We start from the raw sequence: 7,174 nt of genomic DNA, 5'->3' as shown, positions 1-7,174 counted from the left end.
CGTTTGATTTTGTCAGAAGCAAAGAGGATCCATGTGTTTATAGTAAACGCAAAGATGGAAACATTGTCTACCTTATCATATATGTTGATGACATTTTGATTATGGGTAGTGATCGTTCCATAATGCAATCCGTAAAAGATTGGTTGGCTAGCTCCTTCATGATGAAGGACTTGGGTGATGCTTCCTATATCCTTGGGATAAAGATCTATCGGGATAGACCTAATAGATTGTTGGGATTATCACAATCCACCTACATAGACAAATTGCTAAAACGCTTCTCAATGGAAAATTCTAAGAAAGGATTTCTTCCTATGGGACATGGTATAATCTTGTCTAAGAAGGGTTGCCCTTCTAGTGACCAAGAGATTGAATACATGAAAAGGATCCCATATGCTTCTGCTATAGGATCGATAATGTATGCCATGACATCTACTAGGCCAGATGTGGCATATGCGCTTAGCATGACAGGCAGATTTCATCTGATCAGAGAAATAATTGAAAGAGGCGATGTAAAATTAGAAAGAGTAACCACTGATGATAACTTAGCCGATCCTTTCACCAAGCCGTTGTGTATAGCAAAACACAACAAGCATTTTGAGAACTTGGGTGTTAGACATGTTGGAAGTTGGCTTTGATTTAGTGGGAGTTTTGGTTTGAATGTCTTAGAAACAATTTGAATTGAGACATCCTTACCTGATCACATTTATATATGTTATTTGATTTCATGGGCTAGTGCATTTATTAGAATATTTGGTTTTATTGTTTGACTTTATTCTTTTATTTGTTCCCTTGAATTATCACTACTATTAATGATGTGAGACATTAATGGTTTGAGTGTAATTCTAAAGATGCCCTAACCAATGGTCATCAAGAATGGGATATTGATGACATGCGATAGGTTATCATGTGGTCTGCATCATATTCTTAGAGAATGTAGTTGTAACTCCCCGCTTTTACCTAGATAAATCTAGAGTAAATTTGAACTTTGAAGTAGGACGATTCACGTCGGATAAAGAAAATGAATTTATTTAATTCCAACAAAAATGATTTACAAAAGCTTTTGTAAATATTTAGTTATTCAAATTTTTGTGCATTGCATATTTATTTAAATTGAGCATTTACACGAGCCATATAGTTAGAGAACCCTGAAGAATTATTACAGTTCGATAAACCAACACAGATATTTTATTAGTCAAATCACCTACACCCTATATCTCCCATCAGCCACCCTATGCCAACTTTATAGCTTCTTGAATAGGGATGGCAATGGATCCAAGACCCGGTCCAGATCCACAGATCCAGACCCTTTTTTCCGGATTTGGGCCTTGTAAAATTTGAACCCGGCGGATCTGGACCGGATCTGGATCACTCTCTAAAATATCGGATCCGGATCTGGAGTAATTGATAGAAAACCCAGATCCGGTCCAGATCCGAATTTGGACCCGGATATTTAAATATATAATATTTTTATTTTTTATCCAACCCTAATCTAAACATAAAAGCCTAACTTCACAATTCAAATTGAATTCCTACTTCTCGGCCCACCCCCCCAGCGCCGCTCCACTCCACTCCACTCTGCAGATCGTAGTCTCTGACTCTCCGACACTGATTGAGCGGCTTCCGGCCGTCCACCTCCGGTCTCGGCGGCTCGGCCACTCCCCACCCGAATTCCCTCTCGGCCACTCCCCAGTCCCCACCTGAAACCCCTCTTGGCTCCTCTCCGCGGTTTCTGCCCAATCCCCAATCCTCACGGTGAGCAGCTTCTCAGCGGTCCGGCGCCCACCTCGGCCCCTCCGACGCTGTGTTCTTCTCCAGCCCACCGTCGTTCGCTGCGCCAAGTCGCCAACTCCGGCCACTGCAGCAGGTAAACCTTGGACTTCAAACAATTTATTTACAGAATATGTTTAAAGCTATACTTCGATCTGTATTGGCATGATTCGCATGAAATATGTATTAGTATTGTTTTCCTTGGATTATTATTGGATTACATATATTGATTATTGGAGCTACCGAACTACCGAAGCCTTGTTATTGGATATTTGGATTACATATTGAAATTCTATATTGGATTAATATTGTTATGTGGCATAGTGGCAGTTTATTGAAATTTTAGCTTGTTTTATACCTAAATATCGAAGATGGTGAACAATAAGCATTTTACATTTTTTACAATTGAAATAAGTTTTATTTCTCATTATTTCTTGTTCTTAATTTATGTAGGATGTCGATGATGTTGAAAGTAGCTGGAACATGAAAGACATCTTTGAGGATTACAGAAATTGATCGTTTCAATATTAGGATTATTATGTTATTTCTTATTTTGGATTGTTTGGTTTTAAATGAATTATGATGTTCTTATTTATTTTGGATTGTTTAGTTTTAAATGAATTATTGTGTATTTTTTGTTCTTGCATGATTGTTGAAACTTTAGACAATTGTTATAATTTTTATTTTAATGTTTAATTAGCTAAGAATTTATTTTAGAAAAGAAAATACTATGGATCCGGGTCTGGACCCGAGATCCTGTGGATCTTATGGATTTGGGTCTGGATCCCATTTTTTTGGATCCAATGGATCTGGACCGGATCTGGATCTAAGTAAAAAAACATGGATCTGGATCTGGACCAATCAGGATCCGGTCCAGATCCGGCCCATTGCCATCCCTATTCTTGAAGACTTAACATCACCATGTCTTTCTCTGCAAAGACACCCCATTCATCAATAAGTTATTTCAACCATGCTTTCCATTTCACCTCACACACGATTCATTCCAGAATTTACCAAATTATCTCTCTCAAGAAAAAGCTCAATCTTAGACAAAATAAACAGCAGCAACATTCAACCAAAGGCCTCTTTCCTTCATCCACGCAAATTCATTTTCATGAGGGAAAACTCAAAGCCAAGATGAAACAAGAACATCCGTCTAGCCCATTCTCCTTTCCAACAAGCAAGTAGGATCAAATACTCACTTAAATTTCTCACAAGGTAATCACCTACTATTCTCTGCTTACCTCTGTTCATACATAGTGCTTCAAGCTTCAAACTTGTCCAAATCATGTACAAATTCGATATATACACAGCAACACATTTCAAACTTTTGAAAAATGACATTCATATTATATATATATGCATACATATTCTGAGCATACACGCATGTGTTTATATCAAAGTGTCAAATGATTTTACATATTCGGCGAATGTATAGAAAAGAAGAAAAGAGAAAAGTCTGGAGTCTTGAACTTGTTTGTGCTTGAGCCGTTGATGTTGTCGGGTGGCAGTCGTTGTCGTGTGTCGGGTCTGAAAGGGATCGAGGGAGGCGGCGGCGACTCCGCCGCTGCCAAGGGAGGAGACAGCGCAGGGGGCGTCTGTGTGGGAGAGAAGATAGTCAGTCAGGGGAGGCCGAGCCTAGGGCTCCGGCGGGCGGTCCTGTTGCTGTCAGTCGGAGCGAGGGACTAGGGTGGTCAGTGGCAGCCCTCGCTGCTTTCGACCGGAATTGAGTGGTGAGAGAGAGAGAGATGGAAGGTGCGGTCGACGGCGGTGACTCCGCCGTTGTCCTGTTCAGAGGAAGAGGGAGAAGTGGAGGCGGCCGATTTGGGGTCTCGGGTTTGCTGAGGGCTTGAGCGGAGAAAGGCGGAACGGCGGCTCGTCGCTGCTGCAGTCGCCGGAGGAGAGGAGAATAGACGGAGGCTAGGGTTCTCGGTCAGTCGAGGGAGATGGTGAGGGTGACCGGAGACGGTGCTCTTCGCCGGAGATGGGCCTTGGCGGCGGCGTGAGATGAGGGAAGAAGAGAGGAACCGAAGCAGAGAGAGAGAGTTTCAGCGTGAGAGAGAGAAACGAGAGGAAATAAGGGAGAAGAAATTGGGGGTTGACTTTACTTTTGGGCTTGAGCTTATGGGCTTTGCTTTTCTTTTTGTTGGGCCGAAAATATTAAAGGTTTGGGCCTTGGCTTTATTTCAGTTGGACCTTTTATTTCAAAAGAGTTGGGCCCGATTTATTTATAATAAACTTGGGCTGCCCTTGTATTTTGGGCTATGAAATTTTATAAAAATGGGAGAGTGTCTTTGATTTAATTATTTTAAATGGGCTACCCAATATTTATTAATTAGACTTATAATAAAGTTTGATTAATTATTTTAAAAAGTTATTTGCATAATAATATTATATTACTTTTATTATGTGCATATTTTAAGAAAGTACTTATTATATGTTTTAAGCATGACATGAAATAACACTTGCATTATGCAATAAAAGTATTTATGATTTAATTGGTTATCCAATTAATAAAGAAAATCGAGTAAGGATATTGTTGGTGTCCTTGACTTAAGAATTTTTGTTTTCAAATATTTATTAAATTTTGTAAACCCGGCGTGATGAATCATAGAATGTTTAGCACACTCACTAAGAAGTAAGATTAGCTTCACGAGACCTATTAAGAGTAGAATTTCTTGTAGGCTTTGTGAACCAAGGGGATTAGCGCTGCTTCTCCGAGATGAATTTATGTGATTATGATCTTCAGGCTTTGCCTAACCAGGTGGGCTTACTTTCCAAATGTATAAAGTATGATTGAGTTATTAAGCTCTAAATGTTTCAATGAAATGCAAATTGTTTATTTAATAAAATGCAAACTGTTTATCCAATAAAATGTTTATGTGCGCTCTGCTCTGTTTAAGGCTCGCAATTCATGGATCGATCGAGGTTCTCTTATGGCCTAACACGTTATTTGAGAATTGTGTACACTTGTTAGTTGTTTCGGTGAGTTGATCTCCATCGGGCACTAATTCATGTAAGAAGCGTTATAAGGGTGCTTGGCTGGATGTGTTCCGGAGCATGTATCATGTAAGGCCTGCCTGGGTAGCGTCCCGAGGTCAATTCAACTTGTCTGAGTTACGTCCTCAGGGCAAGTGCAATGGGAGAAATGGATCCATCGGTGGCTAAAAGGTTCGGGATCACAGCGAGTAACAGAAAGGGAGTGTGACATGTGCGCACAAATGAAAGAAATGTTTTAACATGCTTAGAAGTTCTTTCAATTTAAAACCTTCTAAGTTATGTCAAGTATGATTGGATAAACTGTCTTTACGAAAATATGAAATGTTTATGAAAATGCATGCCCACTGAGTACATTAGTACTTAGCCCAAAAATACTTTCAAATGTTTTCAGGTTGGCTGGCTGGTGCTGACGGGACTGAGCTGAGGCTAATGTTCAATTTCTATATAGACTTCCGTTGTAGTAATAATTCTTATACACCTTTTGTTTTCTCAACTTAAGATGACTTCATGTTGAGCTTCAATTTCAAATTTCTAGTTGTATGTTAATGAACGTCGGTTGTCAGAAACATGAAACAAAACTTGTGATCCAAAGGGGCCTAGCCCGACTCTCTATCTTATTATTCGGGTTTTAACAAGGTTGTTCCTTGTTTATTTCTATGAATTAGTTGCACATCGATTATATTTATTCATTCAAGAATTGAGGTGTGACAGTAGTTGATCTTACAACTACGAGTAATTTGATTCTCGTGATGGACACATGGATATTTTGGAGAATATTGGTATACCCTGCTATTAAATCATTTGTTCTAGTGTCTATGATTTAATAGTGTATGGAGTATGTAATAGTCCTTTGACTTGAGGTCAATACTCATTTTGTTTGTTGAGTGGTGTGCTTTGACCAAGTACAATGCTTGCACTCCATCAAAGGGGTAGATACGGCTTGTGTTGGGTACATCATGAGGCAAATGGAAATGGTAGTTGAGCCAAGAATAAGATTCATTCCTCGATTTGAATTTCGAGAGAACACTTCAAATTCTCTATATTATTTGACCGTTAGTCATTGGCCAATGCAAAGATATATTCAATTAGAATAATTGAATATGATCGGAAGGGTCATTTAATAAAGATGAGATAAAATGATTGAGCTATTGGGATAGACACATGGCAAATCCTAGGCTCAATCGAGTGGTTCGTGAATGAAGGGATATTACATAAACTTCATATAAAGTTTTGTTTACAGAATCCACGTAAACGTTCTTCATATATCGAGTTCGCTACACAACGCAGTCTAGGAGTTTTGTGTAGACTTTAATTTGATTATCGTCGATAATGGAGGCCTAAAGGGTCACACTTTATGTGTATTGTTGATTCGCTCAAGGGTGCAAAGATAGTGCTTGGTGTTTAATCTAATGCTAGTCCAAGTGGGAGATTGAAAGACATTATGGACTAGATTAGGATATATTTGATATATTCTAATAACACTTAATTAATTGGGAATTAGTTGGACTATTGGACCTATTAATTGGAGTAGGATTGGCTTCCTTAGTAAGACAACTCTTTGGCTTATAAGAGAAGCCATCTCTTTGGCTTACAAGTAGGGATGGCAATGGGCCGGATCTGGACCGGATCCTGATTGGTCCAGATCCTGATCCATGTTTTTTTACTTAGATCCAGATCCGGTCCAGATCCATTGGATCCAAAAAAATGGGATCCAGACCCAAATCCATAAGATCCACAGGATCTCGGGTCCAGACCCGGATCCATAGTATTTTCTTTTCTAAAATAAATTCTTAGCTAATTAAACATTAAAATAAAAATTATAACAATTGTCTAAAGTTTCAACAATCATGCAAGAACAAAAAATACACAATAATTCATTTAAAACTAAACAATCCAAAATAAATAAGAACATCATAATTCATTTAAAACCAAACAATCCAAAATAAGAAATAACATAATAATCCTAATATTGAAACGATCAATTTCTGTAATCCTCAAAGATGTCTTTCATGTTCCAGCTACTTTCAACATCATCGACATCCTACATAAATTAAGAACAAGAAATAATGAGAAATAAAACTTATTTCAATTGTAAAAAATGTAAAATGCTTATTGTTCACCATCTTCGATATTTAGGTATAAAACAAGCTAAAATTTCAATAAACTGCCACTATGCCACATAACAATATTAATCCAATATAGAATTTCAATATGTAATCCAAATATCCAATAACAAGGCTTCGGTAGTTCGGTAGCTCCAATAATCAATATATGTAATCCAATAATAATCCAAGGAAAACAATACTAATACATATTTCATGCGAATCATGCCAATACAGATCGAAGTATAGCTTTAAACATATTCTGTAAATAAATTGTTTGAAGTCCAAGGTTTACCTGCTGCAGT

At 38.1% G+C, this 7,174-nt stretch overlaps 1 long non-coding RNA gene across 1 annotated transcript; it reads left to right on the top strand.

The window, feature by feature from the left end:
• The first annotated feature begins 2,672 nt into the window (after window positions 1-2,672).
• Window positions 2,673-5,424, top strand: LOC131022527 (uncharacterized). Its single transcript, XR_009101323.1, has 3 exons — window positions 2,673-2,985; window positions 4,452-4,531; window positions 5,159-5,424. It is a non-coding gene; the product is annotated as an uncharacterized LOC131022527 (long non-coding RNA).
• Window positions 5,425-7,174: the final 1,750 nt, after the last annotated feature.

The sequence above is a fragment of the Salvia miltiorrhiza genome, chromosome 4, assembly GCF_028751815.1.
Source record: "Salvia miltiorrhiza cultivar Shanhuang (shh) chromosome 4, IMPLAD_Smil_shh, whole genome shotgun sequence".
NCBI lineage: Eukaryota > Viridiplantae > Streptophyta > Magnoliopsida > Lamiales > Lamiaceae > Salvia > Salvia miltiorrhiza.
The sequence above is the reverse complement of the archived record's forward strand: the minus strand, read 5'-3'. Positions and strand labels throughout refer to the sequence as shown.